Consider the following 26,235-nt stretch of genomic DNA (forward strand, 5'->3'; position numbering starts at 1 on the left):
GCGGACTCTCAACCACTGCACCACCAGGGAAGCCCCTCCCTTTGTTTTCTATGTCTGTGAGCCTGTCTCTGTTTTGTAAATAAGTTTATTTATATCATATTTTAAATTTATTTATTTTTGGCTGTGTTTGGTTTTCGTTGCTGGATGTGAGCTTTCTTTAGTTGCGGTGAGCTGGGACTACTCTTCGTTGCAGTGTGTGGGCTTCTCATTGCAGTGGTTTCTCTTGTTGTGTAGCATGGGCTCTAGGGCACACAAGCTAGATAGTTGTGGTGCATGGGCTTAGCTGCTCCGTGGCATGTGGGATCTTCCTAGACCAGGGCTCGAACCCATGTCCCCTGCACTGGCAGGTGGATTCTTAACTACTGCACCACCAGGGAAGCCCCTATCATATTTTAGATTCCACATATGAGTGATATCATATGGTATTTGTCTTTCTCTTTCTTACTTCACTTGGTATGATAATCTCTATGTCCATACATGTTGCTGCAAGTGGCTTTAGATCATTCTTTTTTATGACTGAGTGGTATTCCATTGCATATATGTATGCCATATCTTCTTTATCCATTCATCTGTTGATGGACATTTAGGTTGCTTCCATGTCTTGGCTATTGCAAATAGTGCTGCTATGAATATTGGGGTGCATGTATCTTTTTGAATTAGAGTTTTCTTAAGATAAACGCTCAAGAGTGGGGTTGCTGGATCATATGGTAATTCTATGTTTAGTTTTATGAGGAAACGCCATATTGTTTTCCATAGTGGCTGCACCAATTTATATTCCCACCAATAGTGTAGGAGGGTTTCCTTTTCTCCATATCCTCTCCAGCATTTGCAAAGCACCAATTTTACCTTTTGATTTTTTAGTTGCTTTTTTATATTTTTAAGATGTATACTTCTTTATTTTTATCTTTATTTCTTCCCTCTTCTTTATTTCTTAGGTTTTATTTGCTGTTTTTTTGTTGTTGTTGTTGTTGTTGGGGTAGAAGCTTATATATGTAATAAAAATTATATAACTTACCCTGTCTCTCCCATGTAAGGACCAATTATAATCCCATATACTTTATGCGTTTCTGATCTGAAGCATTCACTCTTTTTAGGTAATGCAATTGGGATATGTGGTTATATGGTTAATTGAAAAATAATTTAAAAATCACAATAAAAGTTATAGAAGCATATTCATATTTTAAGCATTAATTTTATCTTAAAACATATAAATACAACTGGAATTTATAGCTGTACTGAGTTGAATAATGTTCCTCAAAAATTCACTTCCATTCATAACATGTGAATGTGACCTTATTTGGAAATAGGATTTTGAAGATGTAATCTCATTAAGATGAGGTCATATTCAATTATGGTGGACCCTAATTCAATGACTAATATCCTTTTAAGAAGAGGTGAGGCCAGACACATGGAGACAAGAGGGAAATGAAATAGTCATGTGAAGATGGAGGCAGATATTGGAAGATACAAACGAAGGAACACCACGGATTGCTGGCAACCACCAGAAGCTAGGAGAGAAATGTTGAACATATCCTCCCTAAGTACCTCTAAAAAGGAACCAAACACACTGTCATATTGATTTCAGACTTATAACCTCTGGAACAAATGAACAAACAAACAAAAAGAATATTTTTTGTTTGTTAGTTTTGCCACCTAGTTTGTGGTACTTTTTTACAGCAGCTCTCAGAAACCGTACATTGGCTAATCACTTGATATGGGATGAAGCTTTTTTCTTCACTGACTAGAATTCCAAAGAGCATGTTTTTGCTTAAACTGTAGTTTCCAATTTTAATTTTTTTAAGTGAAGCAGTTGGAGTGCAGAATTTATTGAGATTTTTATAATTCATCTCCCCATCCCCCCAATCTTTTATTGTGGTCTGGCTTCTGACTATTTTGGAAACCATTTTAAATACTTACATTTATCTAATGCTGCTAAATAGTTCCACTTAATTTTTATAAAAACAACCATCTTTGTTTCACATTAATAATCTTTAATTTGCATAATATTTACTTAAACAAATAGAGCTTGAAGCAAGTACAACTGAGTGTAAGCGTGCAACTGGTGAGAGCTGACTTGTTTTGAGCTTCCACCTGCCGTGAGCATCATCAGGGGGCCTCGTGGAAGAATGGAGAATAATTTTGAATCCAGAAAGTCTGTTTATTGGAAAAGACAAATCTATTTTGGTTTTCTTGAACTTTATTATTTTACTTTATTGTTTTTTCTTTTTTCCAACATATGCTATTTTGGTAAGATGCCCATGGAACAAGGTGGGTAGACAGAAAGAAGGGAGATAGGCAGGAAGTAGGGAAGAGGAAGGAAAAATATGCCTGTGGATGATCTCCTATTCCAGTTATTGATGTCAGATCTTAAATTCCAGGCTCTGCTCTCAAGCCACTTACCTTCCTTCTGATCTGCTTTTCTCAGTTGCTAGGTGATATAAAGCAAGGGACACAAACATTGTTTTAACAGTATAAGAGAAACAAAAATAGCTAGGAAGGTAAATTGATTCCAAAATGAAACAATAAACTTCAAATATGTGCCAGATAAGTTGGAATTGCACTTTTTCCTTCTAGTGTAGATCTGATGGTATAAAAATACCTTAAAATCTGTGAATGTGTCTTTTTCATTGAGCAAATGATAGCTAAAATATACTCAGCACTTAATATGTGCCAGGAAATGTTCTACTTGCTCTATTGTTCTTATTTAACTCCTAAAATAATGTTTGATATAGATATTATTTATTTATCACATTTTATAGATAATTGGAACATATGTTTTAGTAATCTATTCATTCTCAGCTTAAGAGACTGAGCTGGGCTATAAATCAAGAACTTGTGAAGATAATCATTACTCTATATGCCTTCTGTTGTAGCTTCAAACAAAGTGCTGAGTACAGGGTAATGCTCATTTGGTATTAGTTGATATATGTAGTGGATTGAATGGTGGCCTTCCAAAAGATGTGTCCCTGTCTTAGTTTTCAGAACTAGTAAAAGTTACCTTGTCTGAAAAAAGGGTCTTTTCAGATGTAATTAAATTAAGGATCTTGAGATGAGGAGATCAACCTGGATTATCTATGTGGGCCCTAAATCCAATGATAAGTATCCTTATAAGAGACACAGAGAGGAGAAGGTAGAGGCATTGTGAATATGGAAGCAGGGACTGGAGTGATGCAACCACAAGCCAAGGAATGTCGAGAGTCACCAGATGTTGGAAGAAGCAAGAAATAGATTCTTGCTAGGCCTCAGAAAGAGTACAATCTGGCTGACACTTTGATTTGGGACTTCTGACCCCCAGAACTGTGAAAAAATAAAGTCCTGTTGTTTTAAGCTACTGTGTTAATTTGTTATAATAGCCACAGAAACCTATAATACAGGAAATTAAAAAAATAATGAAAGAACTGAAGAAGCAGACTGAGAGGCAATGAGAGACATTTGCATCCATTATAATTCAATTTTTGTATAAAAATGTTTCAGATCTCATTTCCCTATTTAATAAAAGTACCTACCCACCTTTGAGATATTCACTTATATGAATTTGTAAGTTATTTTTAAGAACTTCTCGTTTTCTATTTTTAAAGTAATAATTTCCTAAAAGAAATACATAAAATCTGTCAAACAAAAGCAAATGTAATAATAATTATCTGGGTAAAATCTTGTATAAGGATGCTAGGCCTCAAGCAAATTGCTTTTTAACACCAATTTAAAAGAGTTAGAATGTCTAATATTTCTCTCAGCTACTTTTATTGAATTTTTTCTCAAAGCTTTGGAATAAAGGAGTATCATCTAGTGGGAGAAATCATTGAATCTCCTTCACCTGACACTCAAGCCTAAAATAATCAAATTGTGGTTTTGCCTTTTAGTATGCCTTGTATTTTTTCTTGATAGCCAGACAAGATGTACAGGCATACCCTGAAACTATTGCAAGCTCTGTTCCAGACCACTGCAAGGAAGCAAATACCACAATAAAGTTAAACCACAGGGTTTTAAAAAACTTCCCAGAGTATATAAAAGTTATGTTTACACTACACTGTAGTTTATTAAGTGTGCAATAGTATTTTATGTCTAAAAAAACAATGTACATACCTTAATTTTAAAATATTTGATTGCTAAAAAGTGCTAACCATCATCTGAGCCTTCACAAGTTACAATATTTTTGCTGGTGGAGAGTGTTACCTCGATGTTGATGGCTTATGACTTATCTGGGTGGTGGTTGCTGAAGGTTGGGGTGTCTGTGGCAATTTCTTAAAATCAGACAACAATGAAGTTTGCCACATTGATTGACTCTTCCTTTTATGAACAATTTCTCTGTAGCATGCAATTCTGTTTGATAGTATTTTATCCACAGTAGAACTTCTTTCAACATTGGACTCAATCCTCTCAAACCCTGCTGCTGTTTTATCAACTAAGTTTATGTAATATTCTAAATCTTTTGTTGTCATTTCAACAGTCTTCACAGCATGTTCACCAGGAGTAGTTTCCATCTCAAGAAGCCACTTTTTTTGCTCGTCCATTAGAAGTAACCCCTCATTTGTTATAGTTTTATCATCAGATTGCAGCAACTTAGTCACAGTCACATCTTGAGGCTTTACTTCTAGTTCTCTTGCTATTTCCACCACAATTGCAGTTACTTCTTCCACTGAAGTCTTGAACCCCTCAAAGTCATCCATAAGGGTTGGAATCAACGTCTTCTAAACTCTGGTTAGTGTTGATATTTTTATCTCTTTCCAGGAATCAGGAATGTTCTTAATGGCATCTAGAATGGTGAATATTTTCCAGAAGGTTTTCAATTGACTTTTCCCAGATCCATCAGAGGAATCACTGTCTATGGACTTATGACATGTATTTCTTAAATAATAAGACTTGAAAGTCAAAATTACTCCTTGATCCAGGCTGCAGAATGGATATCTTGTTAGCAGGCATGAAAACAACATTCATCTCACTGTACATCTTCATTAGAGCTCTTTGGTGACCAGGTGCATTGTGAATGAACTGTAATATTTTAAAAGGAATCTTTTTTTTTTTTTTTTTCTGAGCAGTAGGTCTCAACATTGGGCTTAACATATTTAGTAAACCATGTTGTAAACAGATGTGCTGTCAACCAGGCTTTGTTGTGTCACTTATAGAGCACAGGCAGAGTAGATTTAGCATAATTCTTAAGGGCCCTAGGATGTTCAGAATGGTAAATAAGCATTGGCTTCAACTTAAACTTCTCAGGTGGATTAGCACCTAACAGGAGAGTCAAATTGAAGCCAGGCTTCTTTAGCTGTGAAACTGCTAGATAGCTGTGAAACTCTAGCTGTGAAACTGCTAGATAGTGTCTTTTTCCTCTTTAGCTGTGAAACTGCTAGATAGTGTCTTTTTCCAATATAAAGCTGTTTTATCTAATTGAAAATCTGTTGTTTAGTGTATCCACCTTCATTAATGATCTTAGCTATATCTTCTGGATAACTTGCTATAGCTTCTATATCAGCACTTGCTGCTTCCCCTTGCACTTTGATGTTATGGAGGCAGCTTCTTCCTTAAACCTCATGAACAAACCTCTGTTAGCTTCAAAATTTTCTTCTGTGGCCTCCTCCCCTCACTCAGACTTCATAGAGTTGAAGAGCATTAGGGCCTTGCTCTGGATTGGGCTTTGGCTTAAAGGAATGCTGTAGCTGGTTGGATCTTTTATTCAGACTACTAAAACTTTCTCCACATCAGCAATAAGGCTGTTTTGCTTTCTTATCATATATGTGTTCACTGGAGTAGCTCTTTTAATTTCCTTCAGGAACTTTTCCTTTGCATTCACAACATGGCCAGTTGTTTGGTGTAAGAGGCCTACCTTTCAGCCTATCTCAGCTTTCGCCATGCCTACCTCACTAAGCTTAATCATTTTTAGCTTTTGATTTGAAGTGAGAGACATGCAACTCTCCCTTTCACTTGAAAACTTAGAGGCCATTGTAGGGTTATTAATTGGCCTACCTTCAATATTGTTGTGTCTCAGGGAATAGGGAGGTGAAAAGAGGGCTAGAGACAGTGAACAGCCATTCAGTGGAGCAGTCAGAACACACACAACATTGATTGTCTGCTTCCTTATATGGGTACAGTTTGTGGTGCCCTGAAATAATTACAATAGTAACATCAAAGATCACAAACCACCCATAACAAATATAATAATACGAAAAAGTTTGAAATATTGCAGAAATTACCAAATGTGGCTTAGAAATATGAAGTGAGCCAATGCTGTTGAAAAATGGTGCCGACAGACTTGCTCTATGAAGGGTTACCACAAACCTTCAGTTTGTAAAAAACACATCTGTGAAGCACAATAAAATGAGGTATGTCTGTGCTAGGTAAAAGGCACTGTTGGAAACAGGCTTTTAATAATGTGGTCCTGAGGTGTGGGGGAGGGAAAGCATCCTACAGGCCTATGATTAGGTCTCCTTCTGTTAACCTGTGCCTCTGAAACATGAACTTCCACAAGTGTTTCTCATTTTTTTCCCCTCTCATTTTAGGTAGGATGGCTAGAGTGGGCTGGGATTGGGTATTTTCCTTCTCCCAGGTGCATTAGGCTCTGATAAAATTCCAGCAGGCTAGTAAGCTCTGTGCAATTAGTTTCTCCTGAGGGGAGGCCTTGATAAGACCATAGTGCTCCGGTGTATTTCAAAATAGTTCCCTCCCCCTTTCCCCTGCCGGAAGCAGGAGGGGATTTTTCTCTGATATTTACTGAGAGAAGCTGGTCAGGCTCCTGGAAGTAAAACTCACAGAAGCGTGGGGCTCCCCGTGTGACTGGGTCCCCTGGAATTTTTGCCTCTCAGAATTGTCTGCACTGAGCCTCCAGCAATTTGTCAACCACAGGTTAGGTTTTCCTACGCCAACACTGGTTCCTCCAGAGGTTTCAGCTCGAGTTTCTGCTCTGGTAAGTTGTGATTCTCCGTTATCTGTCTGCCTGTCTCTCTGGTTTGGGGGGCAGTGTTTTGTCCTGTGACCTCACTTCTCTTATGGATTTAAGCTGGGTTGATTTTTCAGGGTGTTCAGTTTTTTACTGGTTAGGGCAAAGTGGTGATTTCCAAGCTCCTTACGTGCTGACCTGGAGGTCCTCCAAATTTGACTAATGTTGACAAAAATGTACCCGTGTAATCAACAACACAATAGAACTATGAAAGATTTCTATTATTCCAGAAAATTCTTTTATGCCCCCATCCAGTCAATTCCAATGCCCACAAGAAATGACTCTTCTTTTTTTAAATCACCATAAGTTAATTTCACCTGTTCTTGATTTTCATGTAATAGAGTCCTCAGTAGCTATTTGGGTTTGGCTTCTTTCACTCAGTATAATGTGTTTGCGATCCATCCATGTTGTTCTACATGCTAGTATTTCGTTCTTTTAAAAATAGTATATTATTGCAAGCATATACCATAATGTGTTTATTCTTCCTCATGTTGATGATAATTGGTTGTTTCTGTTGCTACAGAATTATTTTTGTTAATTTCCAGTGTTAAGTTCACATTATGAACATTGTGAACACGCTTTTTGTGGATATAGGTCTTAATTTCTCTAGAATAAATACCTGGAAATGGAGTTTCTAGGTCATAGGGTAGCTGCATGTTTAGCTTTATAGGAAACTACAAACTGTCTTCGTAAATGATTAAACAACCATACATTCCTGGGAAGGTAGGAATACTCCAGTATCTCCATACTCTAATTAATTCTTGGTGCTTTCCTTTCAATTTTAGTCATTCCAGTGTTTTTAAGCTGATAGTTTTAATCTGGGTATTCCTGAATACTAATGATATCGAGGAGGGGATTACTGAAAGAACCTGGTCAGGCTCCTGGAAGTAAAACTCACAGAAGTGTGGGCCCCCCCCACCTACGACTGGGTCCCCTGAAGTTTTTAACTCTCAGAATTGTCTGGATTGAATTGAATACTAATGATATTAAAATATTTTAAAATTACATTTATTGGCCATTCATATATCTTTTACAAATTGCTTATCTTCTCTCCCTTACCCAATTTTTATGGGACAATTGTCTTTTTATTAATAATTTGTTGAACTATATTATATATCCTGGATACCATTCCTTAGATATATGTACTAAAATATCTTCCTGTCTGGGCTTTCCTTTTTATTTCATATCTATTGTCTTTTGATGAGCTAAAGTGTTTAATTTTGATGAAGTACAGTTTATCAGTTACTTTTAACAGTACATTTTATGTCTTTTCTAAGGTATCTTTGCTAATCCCAAGTCCTCATATATATTCTTCTATGTTTTCCTAGAAGATTTTCAGTTTTAGCTTTACTTTTTATGTCTACAGTCCTTTGTGAGATAATTATCATGTGTGGTAGGAAGTATGGGTTGAAGTTCTCTTTTTATTTCCCACAAATTTATCCTGTTGTTTCACATCATCTGTTGAAAATGCTTTATTTCCTTTCATTGAATTTGTTTGGTGCTTTGGTTGCAAAATAAGGAACAGTGTAAACATTACAGTGTAAACAGTGTAAACATGAGTGTTATTTCTGGACTGTCTATTCTGTTCAATTGTTATTTTTGTCTAATTTTATGCCAATACCATAGTGTCATGATGCGTATAACTTTCTAATCAGTACTGAAATCTGATAATGCCAATCCTACAACCTTGTTCTCCTTTTAAAGATTATTTTTCCTATTCTAGGACCTTTGCCCTTTCCACACATGTGTTAAATTTTTTACCAACAAAAAGCCTGTTGAGATTTTGATTGAAATCACGTTACCTCTATAGGTCAATTTGGTTAGAATTTGTGACATGTTTTGTTGTTTTAACCGTAAAAATCTTGCATGTGTTTTATTGGATTTAGTTAGTTCATCTGATGAAGGAAAAATAGAATTGATAGAAAGTTAGGGGCAGAACTGAAAAAGTCATCATTAATAAATTAACATTTTACACTGTTAATTATGTGAAAATCATGTTACTCTTGGTGAAGAACCAAGGTTACACACATGCATTGTCTCCAGAAGTTATAACTAGCTTGCTGTATCTAATTCTATGAAATAAATTTTCCCGTTAGATAAAATTTTGTATGATAAAACAATGCTTTTATGTGGATTACGAGAGCTAAGAGAATACTTTCTCTTAAAATCATTTTCATAAATCACAGATGCCCCATTATTAAACAGCCTTAGTCTAAATTGTCATTGTTTGGATCAACCAAGAGTTTGCTCTTTGACCACCAGCCTGCCTATTGTCAGCAGCACTTAAATCCTTTCATTTGTCAGTATACACTGAAAAAAGGATATTTTTAATTGCATGCAGAGAGACTGGGTGTAGAATCTCGGGATGCTGAGAATAAATCCTGCTTCCCTGTGGATGCCTCCTATGAACCGCCTCCATTAACCAGAACAATTCCTATGAACTGCCTCCATTAACCAGAACAAAAGGCCCTTAGTCCACATGGATCTTTACTGCTGAATATGATCACAGTGCTAACTGATAAGGGTCCTCAGCGTTTCAGAGTTCCAAGTGCACCATAAACATGAATTTACAATTGCTATAGAATGGTGGAGTTATCGTCTACTTTAATCTGCACCTGAACATTTATAGATGATGATATAATTGGAGAAGATGATACTAGATTCATCCAAGTGATGATCATTTTAAAGTCTTACTCTGAAAAGCTTTGGAAATTCAGCTAATGATAGAAATTGCCTTGATATCCTTTATTTTTCTTCTGAATGAATAGTAGGAGTTTCTCATCAGACTCATCTCATGCAAATGGTGTCATATCTCACCTCAACCATTTATTTAACAAGCATTTATGGCTTTCCCACTTCATTCCAGGCAATAAACGTCATTCTCTTTCACATTGCTTACAGACTAGTGAGAAGAGACATAAAATAACCAAGTAAACCACAAGTTAAACAAAATGTTGTTAGTGGCATGAAGAAAATAGAATTACGGGATTGAGATCCTGAGAGAGACAAGGGGGATTCTTTAAATTATACATGCCAAGTACGTTTGTGATGGGACCTGAGCTACAGGAAAGAACGGACATATTCAGGTCAGGGAAACTGGCCTTTAGGCAGAAGAGATAACCCTTGCAAAGGTTATGAGCTTCAAATAAGCTTGATCATTTTTTTAGGTACAGAAAGAAGGCTAGTGAGGTCAGAGTGCAGTAGTCGTGGGGGATGATTTTACCAAATGGTGTGACAGAGATAGACCAGGAACAAAATCACTGTTTGTTGGCTAAGTTAAGGTATCTAGATTTTATTCTGCGTTGTAGAAAGCACTGGGAGGTTTTCAATGAAAAGTAAGCTTTTAGTTGGTTGACAAGACTAGTGGGTTTGAGAAATCCTGAAATTTTGACATAATAATTTTTAAAGTTAGGATAGGTAAGATGATGATAGTACAGTAAACAAAACTGTCCTTTATGGTCTGAGGTCAAATGCAGTTCTGCTTCTCATTGTCTTTGCTCAGGATCCATGCAGGTCGGTCTCCCCTATCTGGACAATGCTGGTGGTCATGCAGAATAAAAAGAGAACACCATGAATCATGTGCTGATTTCTAAGGTTTCTGCTCAGAAGTGATACATGTCACTTCCACTCAAAGTTTTTCATGAAAGCAAGTCACCTAACCAAACTTGATGTTTGTGCAACAGGAAAGGAAGTAATGATACCTCACCAAGATAGGAAAGAGTATTTTTCAGCAATACAGTCTACCAAATAAAACCTCATGTCACCGAAGTGCTTCAGCAATTAACTGTATTGCAATATATAAGATTATGTGCTAAGATTACATATTTAAAGGCAACAAATTCTTAGTCACTTTACAAGAGCTGGATTTGGTCTCATTCCTACAACTAATAAAAAAATTTAAGTATATACTTAGGACAATTGTAGGCATTATCTAACTTTAAAAATCTGCCACATAAAATACTAATCTTTAAGAGTTTCATAAAATGCCATGGGCTTTCCTATTTCTTCTGTCAACAGATAATCTGGGTTTAGAGAATTAAAGATCAGATTTGGGAAATGGGGAAATAAAAACAATGTTAATCTAGAAGGAAAAGAAAATGAAGAGAAGATGTGGCAGAGAAATGTAGACATCTTCAATACCTATTATTCCTTTTCCAATGTGATATAGTTGTTGATTGGGGATAGGCACGTGGCTAACCAGAATGGTGACCACATTTCTCACACTCCTTTCCAACTGAATGTGGATATATAGAAGAATTTTGGCTACTGAGATGTAACTGGAAGTGTATCATGGCAGTTTCCAGAAACTTTTCTTTAAAAAAAGAAAAAAAAGGAAAAGCATCTACCCCTTTTATTCTTTATTTCTTTATTCTACTACCTTCCATGCAGGTGCTTCCCTAAACCACAAAGATGAGCGATACATACTAGGAATGGTAGAGCAGTGAACTGGAAATATTGTGGTCCTTGTACATATAAGCCTTAGATGACTTTCCTCTGAACCTGCACTTACATGGGAACAAAATAAATCACTGTCTTCTTTTTTAGTACATATTTAAAAGAGAGCGAAGAAACGACCCATGTCACAAATATATATTACTGTTTCATAGGAAAAAAAATTAGTGTCAAAAAATTGTATATCAAGTGGTCTCAATTTTTAACTGTTTCCCTCTCTTATGGATAAAAGGAACAGAGCATGAGGTTATAGATCCTTTTAGTTTTAAGTCTGAGATGAGCACTCAATTTAGGACATTTTCATTTTGACACAGAATCGAAGTGAAATACTTTGTCATTTAAAATAATCATAATAATCATTAGCTTTCTTCATGTAGATTATACATTTGAAACTTGAATGACAAAGATTAAAGACCAAATTCACTGCATGATTGACAGCCAGTTCTATGGTTCAGAGTCTTGAATCAACAGCCTTACTTTTATTATTCTTATTCAATTCATCAGAGTGGGAAAACAGAAGGAAAAAAATAACAGCTAGCAAATGCCTTAGAATAATAGCCTGTCTGGATGATTATATATAGAAACATAGTGAAAGTTAGAATTATTCTCATTTCTGTCACAGGTTAATATGTTTTTATTTGCACAAGTAGGATGAAATGGTGGGGTTTGTAAAACAGGACAGTCTCCTGATGAGAAGATGTGATATTTTGTTAAAGGGAGAACTAAAAAGAAACGCCTGGTTATACCAGTTATAGTGAGTAGAGGTTAGTTCATTCCAACTTTAACCAATTTATCTCTGTTCTGGGAATCAAATGGTAAATTATAGCTCTTTTAATGTATGACTAGTGCCTTGAAAAATGTTGATAAACAATTCTATGAGTTATAGAGCAGTTAATTATTTTCAGCTTTAAAATGGTAGGCTCCAGTTATAAATATCAAAAGATAATTTCAGAATGCAAGATTTAATCATTTTATTTTGTTCCTATTAATTTCAGTCAATCTGTCTTTCTGTCTGTCTCTCCCTCACACACACAACACACACACATCTGCACAACCATATTTTCAGAGTCCTACCAATTACTAAAACTTTAAATGTATACTAAAACATGATCAGAGGCAATTGAGTTTAGGAAGCAGAAACAGCCTTTTTGTTGCATCTGGGGGACATTTAGCCACTGAAATGAAAAGGAAGAATACAGCTGATTTTGAAAATTCATATCAATTTGGAGTACCAGTGGACCATGGAGCTATTGTTACCATTGTCTCTTCTCATTCTCCAGTCTCCTCCTGCTCATCTCCTTCCCCTCTCTCTCCAATCCTCCCTCCTCACCTTCTCCTTCACTTTTTTCTTCCTCTACATCTCTTTCAATTCTTTATTTTCCTTCTTTCTTCTGCCACTTTATCCTCCTGTTTTCCCTTCTCCCTCTGCTCCTGGCCCTCCTTCCCTTCCCTCTTCTACCTTCCCCCATGTTATTCATTCCTCTTTTTCTCAACTTCTCCTAGTTTCTTCTTTGTTTATTTCTAAGAAGAATAAAAATATACTAAGATTAGGACCATCTGATTAATGACATGTTGGCCCTGATATTTTCTGTGAATCGGGAGTATATGATTCTGTCACCTTGTTTTGTTCCTTTTTCCTTTTCTTTTCTTTTCTCCCTTAGAAATACAATGTTGCATAATTATTGCTATAAAATGCTTCACAGGCAGAGCACTAAGAGATGGAGACTAGAAAATATAAAGAAATAGGGATATAGTTTGTCTTAACACCCGAAGCCTTTCACATCATTTCCTGCAATATTTTCATTACTGTGTTCCTAAATATGTATTTTCGCACAACATCTTTGTATTTCAAGTTAGTTATTTCATAAAGCTTTTCCCTTGTATCTAGATTCATTTTTTTTCCCTTAGCTCCAGGCAACTGCTTCATTTTCTGAGGCATAATAATACTTTCTCTTTCCGATTTTTCTCTAGTGTTTATGCTACTCCTACTGAATTTTAATAAATTTAACATTTTCTTACTAATACACACACATACTCTCTAATCTTCCTTCAAGGCTAAAACAAATCAATTCTAAAAGAATAGAAAACCTCTAAATCTCATAACTCTTCAGCAGATATTCCCCAAATGCTAGAATATGTTAAAACACAAGTTAGAAAATTAAAAAATTGCCTTTTCTAAATTATTACTATTACATATGAAAATAAAACACTGGCATAGGGGGAAAGGATATGCTAAGGATAAAATTATTAGCGTGCAGAAGTGCCTTGACTTGTATGCATCATTAGTCCTCACCATCATCCCATTCTTAGCACTTCTGTTTCCATGACAGGGTCATGTCTTCAGCTGAATGCTAGATTGCCGTGATTGTGGTAGATTCAGTAAACTGTCTTGATCAAGGTATTTTACAATATCCTTCTAGTGTATTTACCATTAGTGTAGAGACTAACAAAATAAAGGCTGTTTTCCAAGCTTGCAGCAAAGGTTCCAGTTAAAATTTAGGTTCTGCCAGTAAGATGTACTCACATACTTGATTTTGATGCTAAGTTAAGTAGGGGAACGGCCAATAGTTTGTGCGATTCATTTTGCTAGCTGAGCTCTTTCAGTAAACTAGAGCTGACAGTTCTGTCAGTAACTTTCTGATCTTTCCAGCACAGTTGCCCTGTTCCTGGAGCTCAGTCCTGTGATAGTATTTTGATGATGCCCAGATGCCTGATTTTAATTAAAAAATCAGTTTCCTTGTCAGCACAGTTCAGTCATGTTATTCTAGGAGTCATTCCTAGAATGAGGCAGAGGTTAGGACATGCTCTTCTGGTTCTTTCAGCAGCTTTGTAAGTTGCTCATTCTCCTTAAAATAGTTGGAGACATTTTTGTCATCTGCAACTGAGATCTGCTTGACAATTTTTGGTACCAGAATTGGTTATAAGCCATGTTTCTTCAAGGTTGGGGATCTGGAAAATCAAGACTTATTATCTGACTTAGTTGTGTCCCAATGAAGAAACGATCTTGGAAGGTAGGGCACTGGTAGTCTCTTGTATACTATGGCCAAAGTCACTGAAATGATCACCTGTAGTCATTTGAAACAAAGTGACTTACGTATGACTTTGGTAGACCATGTGGCAGCTGTCAGAGAACAAGAATATTTCTGGATGAGATGTCTGCTTCTCAATGCACTGGAGTATTTGAGAAAGAAAGCAACAGAGTTAGAGTTCACATGGCTAGGGGCATGTCAGAGAATAAGGTACTTCTTATGACCTCTTTTAAAGTATCTTTTTGAAGCTCTATGTCTCATCTATCTAAAAGCAGATGTATGAATTTGTTGATTCCTAAAGCACCAGGTAGGTTGAATTCATAGCAATGTCAAATCTGTCATGTAAAGATTAAGGCATTGATTAGGAAACAATAGGATGCTTCAAATTGGAAGGGTTAGATAATTCTAAGGTCTCTGAACTCCAGAATGCCCCCGTGTTTATCTAATTCTAGCAGAAGCATAACTTTCTCCCCATCATATGAAGATGCCTCTGTTTTCTATGGAGATCCTGTTACGATCACACAGCAGGTTATTATTTTTCAAGGAAATCTTGTCATATTCTACAGCAGTCATTATCTCCTGACCTATTACTAGATGCAGACCCCTGCCTGCCTCATGGGACCAATACAAAGTCAAAGCCAGGAGGAAAAGGGTAACAATGTCAGTGGAATTTCAAGACTTCCCTAATTTGTATTAAAAACCCTGGGAAATGTGTGTGGAAATTAAGTCTTATGGCGCTAGATAAGGAAGGGAGAGAACATGATTTAGGTGGGACTAATTTTTAATGAAATGCACTTAATGATGATTCTGGGTTCAGTTTACAAAGTTGAACATCTGGAAGCAATATCACTTGTGTGGTTGTTAAATGGAATCCAGGACTTGGTGATGGCTTACAAACAATGAATTGAGACGACAAGCCAGTCTTAGATGTAATGAATATTAAAGGACTCAACAAATTGGGTAGATACGTGTGGTACAGTGGATTCATCAAGAGTTTTTTTTGTTTTCATTTTTTATCTTGAGAAGACTGTTTATTTCAGAGAATAGATGTGATAGACATTCTTTAAAGTATAGAGAACTATATAAAATTACATGTAATAAAGATGGTTATGAGTACTACAAGGAAAAAAAAAAAACAACCAAAATAAAACCCAAACCCCAAAATTCTACTCTTCCAATTCTATGTCAAATGCAATTCCAGGGACTGTGAGGAGATGGAAGAGAAATAACAAAGATTGTTCATACAAAATGTAAACTCCCTTGAAGGCAGGGACAGAGTGGTATTGTATCTCTGGTGCTTACTACAATGTCTGACCATAGCATGCAGTTAATAAGAGGTTGTTGACTTAATAAATAAATACTCCCAATGGGCACAAAGGCCAAAGACAGCCACTTCCAATACAGTTTTCAGGAAAGGCTTCTACCACCAAGGCATTGAGAATACATAGTAAAGGGAAGCAGTCACATCCTCAAAAAGGCTGTAATGGGGGCAATAAAGGTTGGGTATGGTGACTTCCCTGGTGGCACAGCGGTTAAGAATCTGCCTGCCAATGCAGGGGACATGGGTTCGAGCCCTGGTCTGGGAAGATCCCACATGCCACAGAGAAACTAGACCTGTGTGCCACAACTACTGAGCCTGTGCTCTAGAGTCCATGCACCACAGCTACTGAAGCCTGTGTGCCTAGAGCCTGTGCTCCGCAACAAAAAAAGCCACCGCAATGAGAAGCCTTCACACTGCAACAAAGAGTAGCCCTCAGTCTCCTCGAAGACTAACACAGCCAAAAATAAATAAATAGATAAAGGTTGGGTGTGCCACTTTTTTTTTTTTAGTGGCAGTACCTCTTACATTTTCTGTGTAGATGATCACATTTTCTGCAAATGACAACTTTTGTGGGTTTTTTTGCCTTTCCAGTACTTACATTTTATTTGTCTTTTCTTGTCCTACTATATGGCCAGTGTCTTTAGTACAGTATTGAATAAAAATGTAGGTATTAAGTATCCTTATTTTATTTTGGATTTTTAAGTGGAATGCTTTTAATATTTTATAAGTACAATATTTACTGTGGCTTTTTTGTTGATATGATTTGTCAGATTAAAAGAAGTTCCCTTCTGTTCCTATTTTGCTAGGATAATTTAAATTATCAAATGCTTTTTTCTATATCAATTCCAATAATCATGTGGCTTTTCTTCCTTAACATTTGAATTTACTGAACTTCATATATAGAGCTCTTAATTTAAACTATTAAACTATTAAACTATTCCCAATAAAAATCAACTTGGTCATTATGTACTTATTTTAGTGTATTGCTGTATTTGGATTGCTTATGTTTTGTTCTTAGCTTTATGGTTTCAGGTCATATGTTCAAGTCTTTAATCTATTTTGAGTTAATCTTTATGTATGGTGTAAGATAGTTGTCGAGTTTTATTCTTTTGCATGTGGTTATCCACTTTTCCCAAAACCAGTTATTAAAGAGACTGTCCTTTCCCCACTGTATATTCTTGGCTCCTTTGTCATAAATTATTGAAATGTGGTCCCTAATTTTAATGTAGATGTTAAAATATTGGTAAGGAAGGAGCCAGGTAATAATAGTGTTTAATTGCCAGAAGAAAGGCAAAAATGTTTGCCATTCAATGCAGCAGCACTGAAGTATCAGTAGTAACTGGAATGGTCAACTGACCATGGAGTCCCTGGGACTTAAATAGGCCATCTTCCAAGGTCCTTTTTTTAAAAAAATTAATTAATTAATTAATTTATTTTTGGCTGTGTTGGGTCTTCGTTTCTGTGCGAGGGCTTCCTCTAGTTGCGGCAAGCAGGGGCCACTCTTCATCGCGGTGTGCGGGCCTCTCACTATCCCGGCCTCTCTTGTTGCGGAGCACAGGCTCCAGATGCGCAGGCTCAGTAGTTGTGGCTCACGGGCCTAGTTGCTCCGTGGCATGCGGGATCTTCCCAGACCAGAGCTTGAACCCGTGTCCCCTGCATTAGCAGGCAGATTCTCAACCACTGCGCCACCAGGGAAGCCCCAAGGTCCTTTTTGATCCATACAACAACATGAACTATAAATCTTGTGATAGGCTTGCTAGGAGTCACAATGATGGAGAGTCTTTTCCTTTCATCCAATCCCTGTTTTCCACCTGGTTATGAATCCCAACTCCTTTGGGGAGGCCTGATACACACCTGAGTACACACCATAAATCTTTCTCTTGATTGTCAATGAATTCACCAGAATCTTGTTAAGAAAATGACTGTGTAGTTGAGAAAGGAAAGTATGTAGAACTTTTGGAGAGGATAATAGATACCGGCTTGAGTTAATACTAGTTCTTGATGATTTAGAGGACTAGTGAGGATCAATATAGTATGCAGTATTTTGAAGGTTTAGGTGATAAAGTTTTGACTAAAAGTGATTTTAAAATTAGTATGGTGTTTCCATGAAACTAACTGTTGTTTTTGTTCCTAGCTCCTGAGTGTGGTATATTTTCTCTGAAATTGGTAGACTCATTATTGGCTTCCAGACGCCTGGGGATAGGGATATTAAAGTAGGGTAGGTAGGGACTTCCCTGGTGGTACAGTGGCTAGACTCTGTGCTTCCACTGCAGGGGGCACAGGTTGGATCCCTGGTTGAGGAACAAAGATCCTGCACAGCAAAAAATTAAAAAAACAAAAAAGGCAACTTAAAGTAGGGAAGCTAAATCCCTTGAATTAATACTTTGAAAAAAGATGAAGCAAATTCAATAATATATCCTTTAGGGAAAGTCAGATATTAGTATCACCCTAAAAAACTTGGAGGGTGGAAGGTTGATGATTCCTATTACATCCACATTTTACTTGCCTGTTTGTCCAAGATAGGACATGGAGAATGACAATATTTTAATGTAAGTTTTTCAGGAGATTTCTTTTGCTTAGTATAGGTTCATATACAACCTTTGTACTGGAGCAGATCAACAAAACCTATCATCTGGCATGTGGCAATAGGATTTAAAAAGGTTTTTCTTTTCTATACCAAATTCTACCCCCCTCCCACACGATATTAGAAGCAATTTACTTCACCTGGCAGGAGCAGAAATACATACTCATTATCTTGCCTCAAATCTTAGGCTGATTTCCCCTATTTTGGTCTTCATTGATCTGGATTGTCTCTCCATCTCATGGGTTTTCACCACCGGTCAACTGCACTAATGGAATCTTGATAACAAAACCAAGTGACAGAAAGTATCAGACTTAGAAAGACACATGTCAGAGGATAGGAGATAAACTCCATTAAATTAAAGGATTTGACATCTTAGTAAACTTTCTGAGTGACAGTAGTCCAAGTATGTTTGTAATGTCCTCTAGAATGCGTAAAAGTCCTTGTTGTATATCTCATTTCTTCTCATTTTGAAGGAGACAGGCTTGGTACATGTTAGCACCACTTCTTCTTCCTCTTCCCCGTCCCTCCTCTTCCTTTTTTGGTTTAGAGGCGTTGTATAGTGTTGGCTATAATGCTCTCATGCATTTACTAATATTTTTTAATGGAGTCCAGACTAAGCAAACTATCTCTGGCTGCTCTAAGATGGACAGTAAGAGAAGGTCATCCAGCTGTTCTACACTTAGGGATAAGAGAAGATTCTCTAGGTGATTTGGAAAGCAAGTCCACCAGCTACTTGGCACATAGAACCTGATATATTGGACAGTGGTACTCAAAGTGTTTGTGACATATTGGAATGCAATATGAGACTTGTGGTAATCCTGAAGAAGGGAATTGTATGTTAGAATTCTTTTAGTAAAGCCATAGTATTGTATTCTTCTTTGGCAAATTACAGTTTCTTAGAGACTGCAAACCTAACAATGACACTTTTAGTGACAATGTGGTCTGAGATGTCCATCATGAACCATGTGGAAGCTGATCCACCAAGTGATGTTCAGAAATAGTCCCTCATCCGAGGACATGTACATATATGTACATACTATAGTGGACTCAAATCAGTCCTTGAAGCACAAGCAGTTGTATGAACAAGTATTCTGCTATAATGCCGACTCTTACCCCACACCTGTGGCCTCACACCGTGTTCATTTTGGCAAGTTGACCTATTTGTTGTTGTTTCTTTATGGTATATTGGCAGCTGCTTGCTTTTGATAAAGCAATATCATGCCTCTCAGGGTTACTCCCCAAAAGACAGTTGGGAGAGAAGTACCTCAATGGCACAACTTTGAGTGGCACATGTGATTATCCACTCTCCCTGGAAGGAGATATGACATGAGATATAATTCTACATCATTAGCCTGATGGGCTGACCAGATGGTCAGGGAAATAGAAAGAACATGATTGGAGACTTAGAACAGTTACAAACATGAATCTTTGACAGAGTGTAGTATATTTGTTTTTCATGTGAACGCTCATGAAAGAGATCACCCTGTAGCTATGGCACTCAATAATAAGATAGAGAAGTGATCCCAGTTGAGGATCAGTTAGCCTCTTTCCCCACTGCTTCTCTGAATGGGCTCATGATCAAAATGGCCATGATGGTAGAGATGGAGGTTATGTATAAGTTGAAAAATGCAGATTTTGCCTTAGCAAGTTTGATCTGACTGATATCTTTGCTTAGCAACCAATCTACCAGAGAAAAATGATGAGTCCCTCATGTGATATTATAGGCTGGAGAGAATAGCCAGCTACCCTGTGACACGTCAGTTATATTGGACCTTTTCCACCGTGGAGGAAGCAGTTATTTTCTACCACTGGAATAGGTGCTTATTCTTTAAGTAGGTTTGCTTTCCCATCTTGCTATGGTTCTGCTAGCATTTCCTGCCACTCCTGCATTTATGCTTTATTGTCACTGGATATGAACACCACTCACTTTTCATTTAAAGGGATGAGGCAGTGGGCTTATTTCAGGAAGCTGTGACCCAGTCTTGCCATAAACTTCATCACCTAGAAGTAGCTGACATTTTTAGGAAAGTGGTATAGTCTCTTGAAGACACAGTGGGTGACAATGTCAGTCTTATTTCCTGCATAATCATGAGTCTTAAAACAAGCAATAAAATGGAAGTGACAGACTTTACTATTATATCTAGTGACCCCCCCAGTCATGAAAAAATTAAGGCGGGTGGTCATTGTGTTGGCTGGTGGTCATTCCTGATTATCAAAGGGGTAGAAAACTGTTGCTACATGGTTGGACAGGGGAAGTATGTCTGGAACCCAGGAACCATCATATCCTAGAACTGTCATATCCAGTACTTAAAAGTTAATAAGAGACTTTAACAAAATAATGCAGGCAGGTCCACTAAGACACATTTTTAAGGAATGAATGTTTTGTTTATCTCACCAAGTAAAGAGCTCTATCCAACTTATATCTGAGGAGAGGAAGAACATGTAATAATTGCAATGGAGAAAGGAAGTTATAAATAAGAGCTATAATCTTGTGACAGGATGAAGAAACAAGGTGTATAGGAGTGTGATAGCCACGTCTGTCTATATGTATGTCTGTCTCTTTATGTCTTTCTCCCTCCCTCCCTCCCTCTTCTCTCTGAGGTGTGTGTGTGTGTGTGTGTGTGTGTGTGTGTATTTATGCATGTGAGAAAGAGAGAAAGAAAAGAGAGAAGTGTGGTGTATCAAGAGCATATACTGTATGTATGTGCTGTATACATTTATAATTGGGCCCACAGGTTAGGGGATGTTAAGAGGGGCCTCTGACTGAAGTAAAGGGACATGAATATTATTCAGAGATGAATGCACCAACTGGGAAATTGGGTTCTTCCTTTTAGGAAGAGTGTGATAATGTGGTTTTTTGAAGTATGGTTGGGGTATTTTTAAGCTGGAACCTGTTACTACTATTGTTGTACACATTAAGTGTAGGAAGAAGTCTGTGAGTCCTACTGAATTACCGGAGATGGGAACTGTGGCCCATAGGTTAGATGGGTTCTCACCCATCCCCACCCACTTCTGGTGTGCCATCTTGTATCACAAATCCTAGAAAGGTAAATGCCAGATATTTTGTAACTCGGATTCCACATGTGTGATTTGTATTCCATCAATCATATGCACTTGCACAACACTTGAGTTTGGAAGCTAGTTATGAGAGGAGAGAAGTGGCTACATGTGGGCCATTCTTTTTGCTAGCAGGAAGTGCCTGGCACTGTGACCCTGGGGCCAAGAGTTCTGTCATCATCTCCCCGATATCTGAATTACAGGTGAGGTGCTATGTTCGTGGAGCCAATGGTTGTTGCTCTCCACCTTCCTAATTGTTAGAATCTGGGATTGCTTATAGAAAAAAAAAGTTAAAATTAATTATAGGAACTCAACTGACTGAGTCTTTTGTTCATAGTGCTCTAATGCTTTGCTTTTCAGTGGGTGGCATTAAAAATAGGTTCCTCATGCTGCTGTTCTTTTCATTGATACTGAAATTTTATTTACCTCATGTTTATTTTCTTGTCTAATATCTTACCAAATGTCAATATATCTAATAGATTTATTAACAGCATACCCTGGCTAAAACTTCTGAGTATCATACTGTGTAAGCATACCTCATTTTATTGCATTTTGCTTTCTTGTGATTCATAAATAGTGTTTTTGTTTGTTTGTTTGTTTTACAAATTGAAGGTTTGTAGCAACTCTGCCTGGGCAAGTCTTATCAGTGCCATTTTCCAACAGTATTTGCTCACTTCATGTCCCTCTGTCACATTTCGGTAATTCTCACAGTATTTCAAACCATCCACCAGCAAAAGGATTATGACTTGCTGAAGGCTAGGATGATGGATAGCATTTTTTAGCAATAAAGTATTTTTAAATTAAGATATGTACATTGTTTTTGCAGACATAATGCTATTGCACACTTAATAGACTTACAGTATAGTATAAAAACTTTTATATGTACTGGGAAACAAAAGAAATATGTGTGATTCCCTTTTTGTGATATTCACTTGATTGCAGTGGTAGGGAATTATGTCAAATGCTTATTGCTTTTGGAAATGATTACTTCTGTGATCAAAAACAGATTAGCTTTTAAAAACATGGTTTTAAATATTTTAGCTGCTTTATTTACATAATTCTATTATAGAGAAAATAAAAAAAAGTCACTCTACTTTATATGATAATTATGTTTCCATGTCACTGTATGTATAAAGTGCTTTTATATACATCAGCTTTGAATTTTTGTGGATTACAGACCTATGAAATTTGAAGTATTTGTAAATATCATGTGTATTTTACAAAAGAAAAAATAATGAAATTCAGGAAAATTCTGTCCAACACCTAGGCCATAAAATTTAACAGTGAGAGTCTTCAGAGTATGTTCTACTATTTTAACAAAACTTTTTAGGTTTTTATTAAACAACCTCCCTAGTTTCTCACAATTTTTAAATGCATCAAAAACTCATTTATGTATAAGAAACATAAGTGATTAGAAGTTCATGATTTATCTTTCTAAATTTGCATTATAGAAAGAATTGATATTTTAAATAAAAATTTTGTTTTTATTGAATATTTTCAGTATTTAGATAGATATAACTTTTTAAACTTGACTCAAGCATATCATTATTTGCAATAAAAAATGATTTTGTTTTGCTGTATTGAAAATTAAGTGATTTTTAAAATGTGAGTTATGATTGTAACAAAACCATCTTGTCTTGTTTTTTTCCAGTAATATTGAGAAATCACATACCCAGGTAGATGAACCACTGACCTATTGTGGTTTAGAAATTTTTATACATTTTCACTATTAATTTTACTACTCCCTCCAGAATTTTTTCAGTAGATACTCAGTACTCATTGCCTCTGTAAATGAAGTATATCTAGGCAAGTAGGTAGGCAGTGCAGAAATTTGATACACAGATATGTTTAAAATATCTACACAGAAATCTGGCTTACATGGTAATTGTTTTTCACTATCAAGAATTTATTGTTGCTTTATTATAGTGGAACCTGAAACACTGCATGGAAAATACAGATAATCATCAAGATTCAGATATACTTCCCTAATGACTTCATATGATCTGCCACAAAATAAATGTTCAATAAGTGTGAACTGAAAGTTTTTGTGAGCTACCTTTGCAAATTATGGTCCCTTTCACCATGCTTACACACAAATAACCAAATCCATCAATGGTTTACTTTATCTCTTGAGAGCTTAGGGTAATTCATTTAATGCAATAAGCACTCAAGTGATTTCTTGTTAACAACAAATTGCAATAATCCACACAACCCTCTTATCTTTGTCTCAATAGCAATAGACTATATTTTCTTTGCCATATAATCCAATTTATTTTGTAAAATAGTCACATGAGCGGCCCCCATCCCTTTCAGTCTCTGAAGATAAAATATAAAGAGACACAAGACTCAAATGGCAATCTTTTATTTACAAAAATGATGAGGTATATGTGTGAGTTAGTATACACACATATGCATATATACAGATACACTTATACATACATACAATATATAAACACTAGTTAGGGAAATAAAATTACCATTTTATACTAAAATGCAGTAGTTCTCATGGGAAATATTTCAGTGATGTAAAGAACAAAGGGTTTTATAATGGCTTTACTGTCATTTGTAGGAATATCTTAATAGGAATAAAATATTATATAAATGTTATATATACAAATTATTTGTAATTCTATATAATTTATAAATTTATATTTATACATTTCAAATTTATTGTAAGGCAATAAGTTTCTGCAAATATTTTCTGGTTCCAGCCAGACCCCGAAGGGAATGTGTTAATTTCTTTTTTCCTGTAGCCATTCACAGGTGGACCTGGTCAGACTATCTCCTGTAAGCTAAACAAAGGTATTTTAACGTTCAGGCATGGGAGATAGGGTTCCTGGAGATGGGCCATTATGTATACTTTAAGCTATAGGCAACATCCCTTTAGTGATTAACTTTTAGCAAAAGCAATAGAACACAAAGGTTAAAGTAAAAGAAACAGGTCCAATATCGAGTAAGATTTCTTCTTCTCTATTACAATAGGCTATGGGGAACACACCATTTTTGATAAATAGTCTTTTGCAAAGTAAAAAGTATGGATATCGTGGTTAACATTGCAAGCCAATACTTGGTGAATCATGTTTTTTAACATATCAGAAAATAGGGATACTACATAATACATGTTAATAGGACTTCTGCAGAGGCACTTCTCAAGGGATTGAGCCTTTTTAAAATTAGGATATTCTATCAATAGAATATTTGTGTTTAAATCATGTAGGCAATGTAAATGATTAACTACATTTTCCATTTATCAATTTATACTTTAATTGTGAGAAAGCAAAGTTAGACAAATAAAATATTAAACATAGACATTTAATTCCATTTAAGATCAAATTTTGGTTCAGAGGAAATATTACTGTCACCTGCCATCTTCTGGCAAACTCTAATTCTTAATTCTTAAATTTAAAACAAAGGGATGGATATAGGGGGAATTCACAGCATCTCAAGAATCTGAATGTTCTCTTAAGCAAAGAAAATCTACATTTTTCTCTGCATTCCTTTAATTTCCAAGTTTTTAAATGAATAAGGACAATAGTGTGAAGTGAGCTGTTGCATTCAAGTTGAAAAAGAGCTTGAATTAAAGAAAATATGAATATCCTTATTGGGATAACTGTCAGTTGATCAAGCAGCTCGTTAAACATAATCCACCTATAGTCAGTTTATCAAGAACAATTGATCTACATTAAGGCAAACAAAACATTATATTCCTTTTAATTTTAGATCATAAAATATGTCCTAAGAAATGATTCTTTGAAATATATCTGCATCCTATTTGTCTCTACAAACTTACCTTAGTAAACCGTTTCTTCCCCTTTCCATCATTTCTAAAATCTATCTTCACGCCTTTATACATCAACCCTCTAATAATGTGCCTGTTAATTCCAACCACCAGATAGTTGCAAAATATTTTTAAGTAACAAAAAGTATATTCCTTTAAATTAGTTTCTTAAGCTACACTCACATGCAACATTTTCCAATTATTTTAGACTAAATTTCTGTATTTTATGTATAAAATGCATAATAAAGGAAGCTTTTTTGCCTTTATACATGTATGCTCTTTTTTTTCTATGCACAGCGATGCCTCGATCTTTTATGACTCGACTCAAAGTCAACTTTTCTGGGAAACTTTCCTTGGCTGCTATAGGCAGAGTCAAGTGCTTTTATTTTGTTTGACTTCTTTGTTTTCTTCTAGATTCCTATAATTCTTTTGCTTGAGCCTCCTACCTGGACTTTAAAATGTGAGGGCAGGGACTTTGTCATCTTCGTGTCTGCAGCATTTAGCAAAGCAACTGCCACACTGTGATCACTTAAGCTTATTTTCAAAAATCCTTGCTGGTAAAAAGGAAAAGGAAATTATAATGTGAGTTACAGTATTTTCATTATGAAGTTGCATAGAAGGAGTAATACTGAAAAAGTAAGAGAACATAAATCATTTGTACATGGCTTTTCCCCCTATCTTTGGCAATATTCATTATGTGACCTAAGGCTTACAGTAACGTATGAAATTTGTTCTCATAAAACAAATACTATTTTGACACACTTTCACCCTCTTCTACCAACCGGTGTGTGAATTCTACATAGAGATGTGATTTTAAATGGTATATATATATTTTAAAAACACACTATGGTTTAGGAGAAAAAAAATAATGCGAGGTAGTACTCTGGTTTTCTCCGCATTATATTCTACCATTCTAATGTGATTGTTGGCTACGTTTCCATTAGCAGTGATAAAGAATAACAGAAACATGAAGTTGGCACACAGCTGGTGTTTGTTTACTGATATTTCAGGGAGATCAAGCATTTACTTGATATCTCTCTACACAAAGGCCAAGTCCTAGAGAATCTCATTACTTTGTCCATG

General features: G+C 36.0%; 1 pseudogene; it reads right to left on the reverse strand.

The window, feature by feature from the left end:
* Positions 1 to 4,142: 4,142 nt before the first annotated feature.
* Positions 4,143 to 5,938, reverse strand: LOC137222976 (tigger transposable element-derived protein 1-like; annotated as a pseudogene).
* Positions 5,939 to 26,235: the final 20,297 nt, after the last annotated feature.

Source organism: Pseudorca crassidens, chromosome 4, assembly GCF_039906515.1.
Source record: "Pseudorca crassidens isolate mPseCra1 chromosome 4, mPseCra1.hap1, whole genome shotgun sequence".
In the NCBI taxonomy this organism is placed as follows: domain Eukaryota; kingdom Metazoa; phylum Chordata; class Mammalia; order Artiodactyla; family Delphinidae; genus Pseudorca; species Pseudorca crassidens.